Source organism: Callorhinus ursinus, unplaced genomic scaffold (genome assembly GCF_003265705.2).
Source record: "Callorhinus ursinus isolate GAN/ISIS: 27379988/994484 unplaced genomic scaffold, GSC_fseal_2.0 scaffold6, whole genome shotgun sequence".
In the NCBI taxonomy this organism is placed as follows: Eukaryota; Metazoa; Chordata; class Mammalia; order Carnivora; family Otariidae; genus Callorhinus; species Callorhinus ursinus.
In genome coordinates, this window is record NW_027397068.1 from 76,862,014 (window position 1) to 76,879,867 (window position 17,854).

At 37.1% G+C, this 17,854-nt stretch overlaps 1 pseudogene; it reads left to right on the forward strand.

Annotated features, from left to right (window-relative positions):
- Positions 1 to 2,567: 2,567 nt before the first annotated feature.
- LOC112819563 (mediator of RNA polymerase II transcription subunit 4 pseudogene) lies at positions 2,568 to 3,297 on the forward strand (annotated as a pseudogene).
- Positions 3,298 to 17,854: the final 14,557 nt, after the last annotated feature.

Sequence of the window (17,854 nt, forward strand, 5' to 3'; positions counted from 1 at the left end):
GGATTCATTTGATAGCTATAGACTATTTCATCCAACAAATCAGCATCACATTCTACTCAGCCCCACTGGGACAGTCACTAAGATAGACCACATTCTGGGCCATAAAACATACAAGGATTGAAATCACACCACATCTGCTATCAGACCACATTAGAATTAAACTAGAAATCAATCAGAGAAAGGAAATCCTTAAATACATGGAGATTAAACAATACACTTCTACATAACACATCAGTTAAAGAAAAAATCATGAGCAAGATTAAAGCATTTTTTAACTAAAATGAAAGTAAAAATACAACTTTTGAAAATTTGTAGAATACAGCACAAACGGTGGAGGGGAGCTTGAACTACTGAATGCATACATTTGAAAAGAAGGAAGATCTATAACCAAAAATGTAAGCTCTAACCTTATGCAGCTTGAGAAAAAAAGAGCAGATTAAATCCAATGTTAGCATAAAAAATAATAAAAATTAGAGCAGAAATCAATGAAATTGAAAACAAGAAATCAATAGAGAAAATCAACAAAACCCAAACTCATTTTAAGAAAAGATCAATAAAATTGACAAGCCAGCTAGCTAAGGGAAAAAAAGGAGGGGGGTACACAATTACTAATATCAGAAATGAAAGAAAATGCATCAATGCAAATCATATGGACATGAAAAGGATAGCAAAGGAATATTATAAACACCTCTATGCCCACAAGTTTGATAACACAGATGAAATAGACCAATTACTTGCAAGACAAAATCTGCCAAAACTCACACAAGAAGAAATAGACTATTTGAACAGGTGTTATAAAAAAAAAAAACACTGAAGCACCAGGCCCATGTGGATTCACTAGTGAATCCTACCACACATTTAAGAAAGAAATTATACCAATTCTCTACAGTCTTTTCTAGAAGATAGAAGCAGAAGAATATCCTTAACTCACTGTATGAGGCCAGCATTACCCTGATAAGAAAACCAGACAGAAACATTACTGGAAAAGGAAGCCACAGACTAATATCTCTCATGAACGTAGATGCAAAATCCTCAAACAAATATAGCCAAACAAATCCTACAATGTCTAAAAAGAATTATACACCTCAACCAAATGAGATTTATTGCAAATATGCAAGTTTGTTTTAACATTAGAAGATTAATTAATGTAAGTCATCACATCAACAAGCTGAAAAAGAAGAAAATCACAAGATCATATCCATAGATGCAGGAAAAGCATTTGACAAAATCCAAAACCCATTCATAAAAAATAAAAACAAACAAGCAAATGAACAAAAAAGCAAATCTAGTAGAAGGGAACTTCCTTAAATAGGTTAAGAACATCCATAGAAAAGCTGGAGCTTTCCCACTAAGATCAGGTACAAGGCTAGGATGTCCTCTCTCCCCACTCCTTTTCAGCATCATTCTGGAAGTCATAGCTGATACAAGAAAACCAGAAAATTAAATAAAATGACAGATTGAGAAGGAATAAATAAAAATGTCTTTGTTCTCAGATGATATAATTACCTATGTAAAAAATCCAAAAGAATCAACCAAAAAAAGAAAAAAAAACTTCTAGAACTGTTAAGTAATTATAACAAGGTTACAGGATACAAGGATACTACACAAAAGCTTATGAACAGATGTTTAAGTCCCAGGTCATTCAGAAATTGCGATATTAAAACAAGAGTGAGATACCATTCCATACCTATTAGAATGAAAATGCAAAATAACACAGCCACTTTGGAAAAAAGATTGCCAGTTTCTTACTAAACAAAGCATACTCTCACTATACTATCCAATAATCATGCTCTTGATATTTCCCCAAATAAGTTAAAAACATATAGCCACACAAACACCTACCTATGGGTATTTATAGCTGCTTTGTTCATAATTGCAGATTAGAAGTAGCCCAGATGTCCCTCGGAGGTAAATTGAGAGACAAGCTGTGGTGCATCCAGACAGCGGAATATTATTAAGCAATGAAAAGACATGAGATATCAAGCAAGACATGAAAAGACATGGAGGAACCTTAAATGGATATTGCTAAGTGACAGAAGCCAACCTCAAACAGTTGCATATCATGGGACTTCAACTATATGATACCATGGAAAAGGCAAAACTATGGAGACAATATAAAGATCACTGGTTCCCCAGCATTGGGAGAGAAGGAGAGGAAGGAATAGTAAGAACACAGATGATTTTTAGGGCAGTGAAAATGTTCTGTATGACATTATTATGGTTGATGCACTATACATTTGTCCAAACCCATAGAATGTACAAGACCAGGAGTAAGCCCTAATGTAAATTATGGACTTTGGGGGATAACGATGTGTCAGTGTAGGTTTATTGATTGTAACAAGTGTAGCACTCTGGTGTGGGGTGTTGAGAGTGGACGAGGTAGTGCATGTTTTGGGGCTGGGGTTACATGGGAATTCCCTGTTCCTTCCACTCAATTTCTGCAGTGAATTTAAAACTGCTCAAACTCTCCAGCTGTGGGCCCATGGGGAGCTTGGCAGCAGTCTTCAGTGGAGACAAGAAGGAGCGGCCGGGAGGTGGCTCTGGGGCAGCCCAAGGTAACAGCACTCCAGAGAGACTGCTGTCTGTGCTGGAAGATCTGGAAGTCTTGTCGAGAGAGCTTATAGAAATGCTAGCAATTTCAAGAAACCAAAAGTTGTTGCCATCAGATGAGGAAAACCGGGTCCTGGAGTTGTTAATTCACAGAGATGGGGAATTTCAAGAACTGATGAAATTGGCACTCACTCAGGGAAAAATCCATCATGAAATACACCTTGTAGAAAATGAAGTGGAGAAAAGTGACAGTGATACTCAGCAACTACAAAGATGCTCAAGGAAGCAGAACAAATACTGGCTACAGTGTTTACCAAATAAAAGAAAAAACTCAAATTAATAGAAAAAGCAAGAAAAGGTACCATCTCCTCTGAAGACATAATTAAGTATGCACATGGGATTCGTGCAAGTAATGCTGTGTGTAGCCCCACTGACCTGGGTCCCAGGGGACCTACAGAGACCATATCCAACTGACTTAGAGATGGGAAGTGGGTCAGATGAACAATCCTCCCACTCACGGTGTTAACCGCCATTTACCAGTGGACGCTCTACAGCCGGCAGACTGCCAGATGTCCTTGCTCCACAATATCCACGGCAGTCAAATGCCTATCAATGAATATGCTACCCCCAAATCACAGTAACGACTTTTTGTTGGAACTCCAGGACATAATAAGGAAAATGAAGATGATGTAGACTTAGTCAACAGACTCCTCAAGCAGTAGTACTGATTCTGATCAAAACACATAAAAGACAAAATTCATACAGAATTGAATACAGTGGGGGAGTACCTCAGTGGCTCAGTCGGTTGAGCATCGGACTTTGGATTTTGGCTCAGGTCATGATCTCAGAGTTGTGAGATCGAGCCCTGCTTCGGCATGGAGTCAAACAAACAGAATTGAAAACTATGGAATTCTGTTTCTTAAATAATTGCAAGCCTGTAAAAAAAAGCCAGATAATACTGGCTATAGTGGAATTGTGCAGCCCATTAAAAATCACCGGACTTTCCCTTCTTTTTAAGATTTTATTTATTTATTTATTTATTTATTTATTTATTTATTTGAGAGAGAGACAGAGATAGTGAGCTGGGAGGAGAGGGAGGAACACGCTCCCTGCTGAGCAGGGAGCCGGACGCAGGGCTCGATCCCAGGACCCTGAGATCATAACCTGAGCTGAAGGCAGGCGCTTAACAGACTGAGCCACTCAGATAAGTAAGTATGGCCTCACATGATATACCCCCTTCTTGCTTCTGGGACTTCACTTTCTATGACTCATTGCCCCCATTCTTTCCGTTCCAGGGACACAGAACTCATTGCTGCACCTCAACCACTATAAAGCTGGTTCCTCTTTGAGAATTCTCTTCCCTGGCATCACTTTGCCTCTGGTCCCATCTCTCTTGGTTCCTCCAGGTCTTTATGCAAATGCTACCTGAAACCATCAGGCCATCCACTCTAAAGGTGCGACCCCCTATCCCCACTGACTGTGTTCTTCTTAGCACTTATCAGTATGTGACCTGCTGTAGATCTTTAAATAATGTTTGCTTAGTTCTATCCAACTAGGATGGAAGCTCCACAGGACCAGGAAAATGGATAGGAGAGTTACCCCCAGGGAGCAGAATTAGAGTTAACCGAGGAACTCTCCACCATCAGCCACGGGGTCTCCACAGAGCCTCCCAGCATTCATTCTTAAATGCCATGGACAGCAGATGCTATCTGTCTCCCGTTATTTAATTCTTTCCTGCACTGGAGATTGTGTTGCACTCATCCTATACCTGTTTCACATCATTGCTGGTTTGAGGGAGACACACATGACTTTTCTATTGGACCATAGCTTTCTAAACACTGTCTGCAGACAGTACTGCGGTCTGGACTTGGCACTACATGTACTGACTGGGTGGGACACTGGGTTGTCTCCCTTGGAGATGGGCAGGAATATTCCCTTAGGGAAGAAGAGTGCAAACAGATTATCTCATGCTACTGGATGGCTCAATGGACACAAAAATTCATACACTATTCCCCATAGTATAGAGTTGTCACTGGAAGCTCTGGCAGCACCCAGATGACAGTCCCCAGCCATCTCTTTGCCTCTAGGAAGGGCCACAGACATAGTCCTTGCCAACAGAACATAAACAGAAGTATTTTTGTCACTAACAAGTCACAGCAGGAGAAAAGTTGAGATGAGTCCTTCACCCGGTCATGCCCCTTGTATTGACGGGGGAGTAGAGGTGCAAAGTGTGAGCAACCACAGACTCGAAACCATCACGGTCTGACCAGGACCATGGACTTGGACTTCTATGTGAGCAAGCATCAAACTCCCACTGTGTTAAACCCCTGAAAGACTGGGGTCCTTTGACTGTACCAGGTCTTACTCGACCTAATGCATGCTCAGAGCTACTCTTTAAAAATTGTTCTCACCCTCTCCCAAAGCTAGAAAGTTAGGGGTATGAGCTAATGGCTCCCAAATACCGCCAACACACACACACACACACACACACACACACAAAGTGCATTTGCCTAGAATGGACTCTCAAGTGACAGTTAACCGAACAAACACGATCTCCTCCTCGTTTATTTTCTCTGCATGCATAAATATGCATTATGCACTGTTCTTTGATTATTAATGATGATTTTTTAAAAAAATGACAATTCCTGGTACCCCATTAAAATATAAAATGGAATTATGAGTACTAAACAGAGGTCACTATAAAATCCTCTCTGAAGAGATCCAAGAAAATCTGAAAACTTGGGAGTCAGAGACAAGAAGGGCAGAAGAGAAGCAAGAGTTAGATGGTAAAGGTGCCTCCTCACGCGCCTGAACAGAGGGTTTGGATTTGATATTAAGTAAATGCGCCTTCAGTAAACATGTTTAAGATTCTCTCTACTTAAATGGCCCCTGCTCGGAGAATTCTTCCCTTCCTGGAACACCCACCTAACTAGAAACTCTGTCCTTGAAGTGTTATGTCTCTTCGTCCCATGATCCCCTTCCTGCCTACCTTCCTCACTAGAATAAAAGCTTCCTGGGTCAGTCAGGGGTTGTTGTCTTATCCACTCATCCCCCACGTATTGTCGGCACTGAGCAGATGACCTGGCCCAGCGCGGACATTCAGTCAGTAACTGTTGAATGAATAAAATGGGAAGTGTCTGTGACAGGTCTGTGTCACTCTGTGCACGTGCCTAGACTCACAAGAGTCTAGACGTGTTGTCCCAGATGGAAAATAAACCCTTCAACCTTAGAGCCAGAAATGTATACCTAAATATGTTGTAAGGGGGCCATATAATTGCCACGTTCTTCTTCAAGTTTTGCCAGTTCATGTCCCTATCAGTAAGAACACTGGCACAGTGAGTGCTGGGTTGCCTTGCTAGAACAAGCAGACATGAACCAGCTTCCCTCTACCTGGAGAACACGGTAGTTAACAGCGTCATGGGGACGTATCTTCAAGCCATTCCAGAGCTGCAAAGCTCATTACCAAACACACTAATTAATGAGGTGGGTTTGTTTTTTTTTAATTCTACATGCCAACCTTCATTGGGTTCTCTTGTCACCTCCAAAGCAGTCCCGCCCTGCCAACACACATTGGCATTGAAAATCCCTATTTGGGAATGAGAAAAAATACTTCTGTTTCTGTAATGCCATTCAGACATGATAAAATAACACAGTAACCTCAAAAGTATTTATCATTCTCCAAATCCCTTTTCTGAGCCAAGGCGTGTGTTTAACAAACAACAAACTGCTTAAGGAATTGGAGAAGAATAAATTCTAGACAATAGTGAGATACATAAGGAAAAGTAAAATAACAGGTCTTCTTCTCAAGAGTATTTGGTTGCGAGTGTTAAACCTGAAACCCTCACTGCAGGTAACATTTATATCTAGTTCTTAACCATATAAACAAAGCCCCTCCAGGGGGCAACCTGAAATACATCAGGCACAGGAGTGTCTCCACTGAAAGGAACTCTCATGGGCATGTGCTGCTGAAAACCGTGCAGGTCTGTGGAGAACGAAATGCCACCATGACCTCAGAAGCAGCAGTCTGACAGGGGACCGAACTGATCATGGGGAACAGATTTAACTGCCTAGAAGGCTCTGCCTGTGGCCTCACAGCAGCAGGAATGCAATAGCTCTGGTTTTTGTTTTTGTTTTTTAAGATTTTATTGAAGACAGAGAGACAGAGCGCATAGAGCAGGGGGGGAGAGGCAGAAGCAGACTCCCCATTGAGCAGGGACCACCCCCTCACCAACACGGGACTCCATCCCAGGACTCCGGGATCATGACCTGAGCAGAAGGCAGATGCTGAACCGACTGAGCCTCCCAGGTGTCTCCTATAGCTCTGTTCTTACCTGTTTATTCAGAGGTGATCAAGTTCAGGAAAAATAATTCATTATAACCAAACTCCTGAGAGATTGATTTATGAACCAGAATGCCAATATTATCAGTTGATAATGTGAGCTTCAGCTGAGGAAGCAGTGGATGTCTGTTGTACCATCAGTAGGTCTCTCTAACAAATTTGTTTTCAGGCTATATTCCTTATTTAACTTAGCTCACCTATTACAATAAGCTCTTAGGTGATTTTCCCAGCAGTTAAAGGCACTGAAATTATCACATATTTCTGTGATGTGAAACTACTACTCAAAAGATCAAAAGACAGTGTTAATTAAGTATAGGGTTTACTAATCCCCATGAAGTTACTGGATTACTAGCTGAAAATGTATGCGAATCTAGACTATTATATAAAAACAATTATCAGTTTATAGTTTATGTAAATACACAACAAATGCTGTAATCAATAGAAATGTTTATTCTTTCCCGTAGAAAAGTCATCTCTTTGTCTGATTCATGAATATATTTTTACAATAATGGTTTCTTTTTAATAATTTATGTTCACGTGAATTATGGATCCCACTGCCTTTCACACTAAAGGCATGCAATTCTGCAAGGCATGTCCCGTGTATTAGCAAATTACTCAGGAAAATGGTGCACATTTATTTGAAAAGCTGTGAGTCATTACCTTCAGATGCTGTTATTAATTAAAAGTGCAATGCTGAGAGGCACGGATTTCCCGATGTTAACACTCGATTGATCTACCTCGTGATACAAAACCTGGTTTTGCTGAACTCTGAGCATGTAAGTACTGATTTTTCCTCATGAGTGTTACGTTCTCACTTTGAAGTCTAAAGTTGAATTTTCAATGCAGAACAAATTAAGAGGTTATAAGCACCAAGTAGGTTTGTTATATCTGAAAGCATATGAAGGGATTCTTTTAAAGATGGCTCAGTGAACATCTGTAAATGGTATATCTGAGTACTCTTTCCCTGTACATCCCACAGAGACTATATATTGAACTACTTGGAGCTTTTTCAAAAGACAAAATGTTTGAGTTGTCACAGAATAAAAATACTGATAATAAACATTAACTGAAATTCTGAGTGTTAGTTATCATTATATGTCACTGATACATACTAAGTGCTTAATATGTAAGATTTTACTGTGAAGGAGGTATTATTAGACAATAATAGATATTAAAGTGTGTATATTGTTATTGTCCCTACTTTATACATATTGAGGCTCAGGGGGATATATAACTTCCTCAGTTCATGACATCGTTAAGAGGCAGTCAGAATTTGCTCTACTCCCTAGTATGTTAACCGAAGATACACTGCTCTTTTTAATGCCAACACCCTCTGATGCTTTTTAAAATGTACTGAAAGAATGAATTTAAAAAAACTGATCATACTAAGTGAGATATAAATTACTATGGGGGATAGGAGTAAACTTTCCAGCCTATTCTGGATAATACAAAACCTTCACAGCCACGCTAGGGGAGGTGACTGACTACTGAGTGACCAGGTTGATTTCTGAGAGGTCAGGAGGACCAATTTCATGAGACAATATCACTATGAAGTGGGGACACCCATAAATCATTATATATGTTACTGCACCTTCCCTACAGATTGTTGGGAAATTTTGCATAATGTCCATATAAACCATAGAAAACAATAAAGAATCCAGAAAGAGACTCACACATCTATGGGCAATTGATTTTTGGCAAAATATAACATAAATTGACCAAAGTGTAAGGGCTAAAACTACTAACCATACAGAAGAAAGCATATGAAAAAATATACTCAACTTTGAAAACATGAAGATTTCTTAGTTATGACACCAATTCCAAAAACTATACAACAAAAAAATAAATTGGATTTTAATCAAATATAAAACTTCTGTTCCTCAAAAACAGTCTTCAGAAAATGAAAATACAAGCCACTGACAAAAAGGGTTTATAATATATCTATCAGACAAAATAATGATACTTACATTATGTATAGAATTCTTAAAACATAATAAAACAACTAATGAAAAATGGCAAAATCCTTGCAATCTCTTAAAATAAGAATGCATAAAAATGGTCAATAAGCATCTGAAAAATGTTTGACATCTTTACTTGACATCAAGGAAATGCCAAGTAAAACCTCAATGATATAATATACACCCTAGAAAGGCTAAAATTAAGGAAAGAGACAATACAACGCGGATGTAGAGCACCTGGAAGTCTTACACATTGCGTGTGGGAGTGCAAAACAGTACGAGCATTTACAAAGCAGTTTAACAATATCACTATACCCAACAATCCAGGCATTACACCCCTCGATATCTACCCAAGAGAAATGAATACATATGTTCACCCAAAGACTTTTTAAACAGATGTTCCTAGCAGATTTACTCAGGTATCCAAAACCTGAAAACAATCCAAATGTCCATCATCAAGTTAGGACATAAACAATTTGTGGTATACCCATATGTGTAATACTTCTCAGCAATTAAAAGGAAGAAACTATTTATATACTCAGCATCATGCTGAGCAAAAGAAGGCAGATAAAGAGCACATGCTGTGTTTCTACTTATGTGAAACTGTGGAACAGGCAAAACTAATCTACAGTAACAAAAAGCATACCAGAGGTATGCTAGTCATCAGAAGTAGAAAGGAGGAATTATTTCAAAGAGGCATAAACTAGCTTTTGGGGGTAGAAATGTTCTATAATTTGTGTTGGTGTTTACACTGATGTATACATTTGTCAAAAGTCATCAAACTATATAATCAGGATAGATACATTTTATTAAATATGAATTATAACCATAATAAATTATATAAGAATGACTACACTTTACAATTTTCACCTCAGATTGTCAAAAGTTTAAAGATGTGACAAGACATTTTTTGTTAAGGCTTTGGGGAAACAGGCACTTTGGTACAATGCTGGTTGAAATGCAAATTGGTTCATGCAATATTTAGCAAACCTACTTAGCATTTATCTTTTGACTTAGCAATCCCACTTCCAGTAATTTGCCCTAAAGATACATCTCAACAATACAACTGCTATACATATGCATAAGGTTATTCATGGCAACATTGTTTATAAATGCCGATTATTAAGAACAACCAAATCCCCACACACAGGAGTTGAAAAAACAGATACCTCTACACAAGGGGTATATTATGCAGCTTTAAAGAAGAATTAGGGAACAGCTCTGTGAACTGATATAATGTGATTTCCAGGATACATTGCTAAGTGAAAGTAGAGTGCAAATATCTTTAGTTTGTGACCTTTTATATTAGAAGGAAAATGAAGAAAATAAATATGTATCTACTCACCGGTGCAGAAAGAAGTACAGAATGTATAAACGGAAAATACAGAGGAGGTAGGCTCAGAATAACACAGAAGAGTTGGAAGGTAACACCTACCAGTATCCTATTTTTATAGTCCGACTTTTAAAATGATTTCCATGTATCGTATACACACAAAAAATAATAAAGTCAACAATAACACTAAAATAGAATGCAAACAGAGAGCAACCTAATTATATTTCAAATGAGAGACACAACCACACAGAAAAGAATGAAAAGAACTGACCCAAGTGACTTTTGGCCAGGATATCTTTATTAGATATCCTCAGGCTGAACAGAAAAATGAAACATAAACAAATATTAAATTCTAGTTATAAGGGATTTGTTTTCTTTTTTTTTCTTTTTCAGTGGGTGTGACTTAACAATTCTGTTACTGTCTATAAATTCTGGGATTGAGCAAATAAGTAAATATACTGTAGCCAGATGAAGCCAGGACTTTCCAGGTGAGGCATAAGGAGGGAAGATTTGAGAGTAAACCTTTTATATTGCATTTGAATTGGAGGTGCCAGAATGAACCCATGATTTGATAGATGGATGTAGATTTGATGTACATAGTGACATATACATGTATAGTTGATACGTTGAGAGATAAACAGGTGTGTGTGTGTGTGTGTGTGTGTGTGTATGCACACATGCATATTTCCTGGCTCTGTATATTAAGGGGAACTAAACGCAATAATATCCAGTAGCAGTGAGTATATCTCATCATATTATGAGATATCATAACCTTGGTTTCCAAATAACATTCTCACTAAAATTAATCAGGACTCATCGGAGAGACTACTGATTCCAGGGCTGAGACTGCAGAAGAACAAGATGAGACAGAGCATATTGTTACACCAAAAATTAAGAGAATGTTGAAAACATAATGGGGCCATGACAAGAGGACACAGGAACCCATTTGCAGGGGCTCCCATTGGCTAAAATGCATTTACTATATTTACTATAGTAAGAATGCATGATTCCATATTAAAGTGAAGAAATTAATAGTAGAAACATAAAAGTGCTCACACTTTAACTCCAAAGCATAAGTTTAGAAGGAATGATCAAATTAGAAAAACACCGTTTGATACTCATTACAGCAATAATTTATTCTGGCAAAAATCATCAGTGGGTACTAAAAATAGTGGATGAAATATTTAAGGAGAAACAAGATATTGACCTATTCTCAAAGTATCTCCTCACATGATACTTATTAATAACAAAGATAAAGTAAGTAAGATTATATTAGTAAGATTTATTAGAGAAACCTGGAAGACATAACTTTAACAAAATGATCAAAATTAACATCATTGGTAAAGGAGCAAGTCAGTACTATGTACCATCTGACATAACATACTAAAAACATCAGTCTGTGTTCTTCCAGTTACAAATGCACTCCCTGAATCCATTTAATAAACATTCAGCAATCACAGACCAGAGGATGTTGAACACAGTAACTAGCCTGCGCTTGTCAAAATGTCACAGACTGATGAACTGTTCCAAGTTAAAGAAGACAAAGAAGTGAGAACTAAAGGCAACAAATATTCCTGGACTGGATCTTAAATCAATTTTTTTCTTTCTGCTAAAACATACATGACTGAGATAATTGATTAAATTTCAATAATGACAGGTGGCTAACAAGAAGCATAATACAACTGATAATTGCACTGCAGATATATAAAACCATGTCCTCAATTTCAGGAAACACACACTAAATCATTTACCTGGAAGGAAGGACATGTCTGCAACTTAACTTTAATACATTCAGAAAAAATTATATAACATATGTATAATTACATTAGTATGTTAGTATATATTTATATGTAAAATAAGTCTAGTATGAACATTTGAGGAATCTAAGCAAAGGGCATATGGGAATTGTTCATATTATTTTTGCAAATTCTCTGTAAGTCTGCTATTATTTCAAAATAAAATGCTTTTGAAAACTACCACAATTAGGCACATCATTGTAAAAACAGATAAAAACAAAAGATAAGGAGACCATATTGAGAAAAGACAAAAAAAGTAAAGACAGAAAAACGATAATACAAATGACAGCAAAAAAAAGAACAGAAAAATAGAATGCCAGCTTACAAAGTATGAAAAGAAAGAAAAAAAGAAATGTCAGCCCTAAATTCTATATCCAGTGATAATATACTCAAAAACTTAGAAGATAGAAAGACATTTAAAAAAAATAATAAAAACTCAGAGAACTTATCACTAGCAGACATGCACCACAAGGAAAGGCAAGTTATCAGAGGAAAGCTGCAATCTTCTGGAAAAGATAAGGACCACCAAAATCAACATATGTATGAAAATATAAAAGAACATATCTTAAACTCCTCTCTTATTTTCTTTATAATATATGTAATTAATGTGGGGTTAATGGTCTATGTAAAAGTAAATTAGCAGACAATATGTATGACAAAACACTTCAATAAAAAGGCTGAAATTATTGCAATCATAAAAATGCAAAATCCAGCTAGATGCTATCTATAAGAAATGTCCTTTAGAGACAGTTTGAAAGTAAAATGATAGAAAATGTTATACTATGCAAACAGGAGGCATAAATAACCTGGAATGTTTATCTTAATATCAGGCAAACCAAAATTCAAGGCAATGTGTATCACCTGAGATAATGAGGAACATTTCATAATGATAAAAATTTCAATGCATCATGAACACTTAATCATAAATGTGTGTGAACCTGACTGTATCTATTAAGGTTCCACCAGAGAAACTGAATCAGTAGAATAGATCTATTAAAAGATTTATAGAATGGAATTGGCTTACATGGCTGTGGGGATTGGCTGGGCAAGTCCAAAGTCTATAGAGAAGATCATCAGGAAAGGCACGCTGGAACTTTCAAGTATGAGCTGAAACTATAGACCACAGCTAGAATTTCTTCTTCAGAGAGGCCTCAGCTTTGCTCCTAAAGCTTTTCCACTGACTGAATCAGGCCCACCCACAGAGTAATCTTCCATACTTAAAGTAAACTGATTATAGACATCAATCTAATCTACTAAATACATTCACAGAATACCCTAGATTAGTGTTAACTATACAACTGGGGACTACATGCTAGACAAGTTGACAAATAAAACTGAATATCACACTGAGCATAGAACTTCAAAATACAGGGCGCCTGGGTGGCTCAGTTGGTTAAGCGACTGCCTTCGGCTCAGGTCATGATCCTGGAGTCCCGGGATCGAGTCCCGCATCAGGCTCCCCGCTCAGTGGGGAGTCTGCTTCTCCCTCTGACCCTCTTCCCTCTCGTGCTCTCTATCTCTCATTCTCTCTCTCTCTCTCTCTCTCTCTCTCTCTCTCAAAAAAATAAAAAAAATTAAAAAAAAAAAAAAGAACTTCAAAATACACCAAACAAAACCCCACTGAAGGAAGATACAGACAAACCCACAACCATAGTAGATTTTAATACCTCTCTTGGTAACAGAGAAAAGAACAAGACAAAGAATCATAAGCATAAGGAATAACTGAACAGCATTATCGACTGCCTTGATGAACTCACACTTAAAAAATAAAATATGGTAATATAAAGCAATCATTGGGTATGCTATGTAACATATTACCCCAACTTTAGTGGCTTACAACAACACATATTTATCATTGCAGTTTCTGTGGGTTAGGCATCTGGACAGGGTTTAGCTGGGTCCTTTGCTTTGTTGTCTCATCAGGCTGTAATGCAGATGTTGATGGGGCTGCAATTTCATCAGATGTCAGACTGGGGAAGGATCAACCTACAAGCTCCCTCCAGTAATTGGAGAATTCATTTCCTGGCAGCTGAAGGATTCATGAAACTTGCTTTACTAAATCTAGCAAGAGAGAGAGGGAGACAGAAACAGAGGCCAAAGACAGAGAGAGACTCCAAGACCAGTCTGTGAAAAAGACAGAATCTTGTATAACACAATCACATAATTACAGGAGTAATTTGCCCTATTCTATTGGTTATAGGCAAGGCACAGTTTCCACCCAACCTCAAGGGGAAGGAATTACATAAAAGCACAAGTACCAGGAAGCAGGATCTTGGGGGCCAGCTTAAAATCTTTCTATGACAATCCCCAAACCCAACAACTGAAGAAATCAGACGTTTTCAAAATTCATATGAAAGGAAAGATAGAAATATATATATCAGAAAACTAACGAAAAGTTTAGAATCAAGAGCTAAACTCTCACTTAAAGAAGCTAGAAAGAGATGCACACATTAAAGCTAAAATAATTAGTAGAAAGGAAATAATAAAAATAAGAAGAGAGGAATGAAATGGAAAATAGACAATTGAAAAAATAACAAATCACAGTGCTTGAGAGAGTAAAGGTGAAAAAGTTTAAAAAAAAAAACCCTCAAACTATCAAAATCATAATGAAAATGAGATATCATTACAGACCCTAAAAGTAGTAAAAGGTAAATGAGGGAACAAACTTTTTGCCAATAAATTTAACGACATAGTTGTAGTCACATTTTTTTGAAAAATGCAACTTCAAAAAATTGACTGAAGGTGAATGGAAAATCTGGATCGCCCTTTACCTCTTAAAGAGATTGAATTCATTATTAAGAACATTTCTGCAGTAAAAATTCTAGACCAAGATGACTTCACCAGTAAATTAATTCAAAGACTAAAGACTAAATACTACCATCATTTCAGAAATTAGAGGAGGAAAAAAATACCAATTCATTTTATTTAACCAAAGCAAACCAGATAAAGACATTATAAGAAATGAGAACTATAAACTAATATCCCTCATGAAACTTGATAAAAATACACTTAGCAAACATGAATAAATCAAATATAGAAATACATAAAAAAGACATCATGACTAAGTGTTTTAGCCTAGAAATGTAAAGTTGATTGAATAATTAAATATCAATTAATTCACCATATTAACAGAGAATGAGATTAAGTATATAATTTTATCAAAAAATGTAAACAAACATTTGATAATATTCAATCCTTATTCTAATAAAAGTTCTCAGCAAACAAATAAAAGGAAACTTTCTCAAATTAATAAGTCATTTAAAAATATAGTTAACATTATACTTAATAGGAAAAGTAATGCTTTTTCCCTAAAATGGAGAGATGTCTTCTCTCACCGTTTTTATTCAACATTGTTCTGGAGGTTCTAACCAGTGAAGGCAAGCAATTACATTGAAAATATATATCCACAAAAAAAGATTATTTATATAGATAAATGATAGATGATAGAGAGATAGATAGATAGATAGATAGATAGATAGATGATAGATAGATAGATGATAGACATACCAGAATTTCAGAGCAGCTTTATTCATTATAGCCAAAATCTGGACACTATCCAAATGTCCATCCGCAGCAGAATGGATTGAAATATAGTGCCATAAAATGGAGCAAACTACTGATACATACGAATTAATTTCAAAGTATTGAATAGAGAAAACAAACTGGACACTAAGAAATACATATTATATGGTTCCATTTATGTGAAGTTCTTAAACAGGAAAAAATATGATGGTCAAGAGCAAAACACTGATTGCCTCTTGGGACAGAATTGAAGGAAAAGGCACAGATGTACTTCGTGGAAAGAAGGAAAGATTCTGTACCTTGGTAAGGATATCAGTCACCCCAGTGCATGCATTCGTCAAAAATCATCTAACTGTACACTTAAGACCTGTGCATTTCATTTTATGGAAATTTACCTCTAAAATTTTTATTTTGATTTTTATTAAAGATTTTATTTATTTATTTGAGAGAGCACGAGCAGGGAGGGGAAAGGAAGGAGGGTGAAAGAATCGGAAGCAGACTCCACTGAGCGTGGAGCCCGACGTGGGGGCTCAATCCCACAACAGGGAGATCATGACTTGAGCCAAAACCAAAAGTCAGACACTCAATTGATGGAGCCACCCCTACCTCTAAAATTTTTTAATGAACTGTAGGAAAATATTGGAACCGAATTCATAATATGAGCTGTGGTCATGGGGTCTAAAACAACTTTTTAACTACCTAAGGCTTGAAAATGAGTAGTAACTATGTTGAGGAGTTAAAAAACGGAAGCACAGATCCACAGCGGCAGAGTAAGAGTCGTGAGCTCCAAACACTGTATACTTACATCAGCCACCCACCACATGGTCCTGGTGGTCCATCGCCTGCGCTTCTAGCAAGGAAGAAAGTTCTGTCCCTGACCTCTCACTTGCACCGTCAGATTTGTTCCATCTTGTAAGATGCTCTCTGAACCTCTGTTAGTCTACTCGGCAGATCTCACGCTACTGAAAGCCTCTCCACTTCTGAACGTTTGCTCTCTGGTTGACAGTCATAAGACAGAACCTAGAAAAGGATAAAGACATATTTTTATGGCAGTCGTGCCACCCAAAGATAAAGGCATTAAACTCGCGGTCTACTAACTCCCCCGAAGCCAGCGGCGCCCGCCATGGCTGGATTCCGATGAGGTGTGGTGGGTTGGAGAGCGTGGACGTGGAACCGTGAGGTTTCTCATCAAGCTGAAGAGGAGCAGCGAGGCGTTGGAAGTGGAGGAAAATGGTAAGGCCACCGGAGTCCTGCAAATAGGCCGATGGACAACCGAAGAAGATTCAAGCACAGTGATTCAAAAGTAGAAGATTACCGGTAAGACACTCCTGAGCTGGTTTATTTCAATGAAACAAATAACATCACGGGAAATGAAATGCACCAGTCCAGTAAAACCCCGACATGGCGAGGATGGAGGAGGCTTATTTTGGCAAGGAATTGAGATCTTTGGGACCCGAGATTTTGTTTTGGCTTCATCCATGTACTCCTCAATTTCTGTCACTTGACCTTTTCTTTTCATTTTTCCCATTGAAAAATGAAATAATAAATGTTCTTTCAGCCTTTTTTATAACATAGATAAATTGTGGGGGTAAACTTAATCAGTACAAAATTACCCAAGTTTAGCACTTGGCAAGAAAAATACTAATTCACAGATACAAATAATCTTAAATTTGTTTTTTATTACATGAGAAATAAATCACAGAATAAAGATTTATCTTAAGGGAAAATATTAGACAGAAATGTGTTTATAATACACACCTCAAACTGTAGGTGAGAAAAAAGCCCTCCAATCTCAGATATTTCTTTGAATATACCTAGTTTTTCACTGAAAATAATTAAATGAATTTAATGCTAAGTGATATTATGTCACCTTAATGCTTGACTTTAGAATAAGTTCATTCAACTCCATCAGGAGCATTTGAAAGTGCAAATAATGGCAAGACTGTGTCCCTTGTTCTGATTTTTTTCCCTTGCATCTTACTGGTACTCATTATCTCCATGGATTGGTTATTTTATCCCTGGTTCTTCCTCACTTTATTTTGTTTTGTTTGCCTCATAAACAAGTGAGAAAATCTTCTGATTCTTTTCTCAAGAAGGAAAGTAGATCTGAACCAGCTAATAAAATAGACTCATCAATTTTCAAAGTGTTAAGTCCTTTGTGTGATACTGGACTCAGTTGTCGGAAATGTTAATATCCTGAGAATTACTGGTGAAGACCTTAAAGTGCAATTATTAAATTCAGTGCATTGATTGGAAATTATTGCACTGTATCTTTTCCAAGTCACATTTTATGAAATTACATGGATTATTATATTAGTAACCTCATTGTCTAATTCCCTAGTAGCAAATTTCCTTC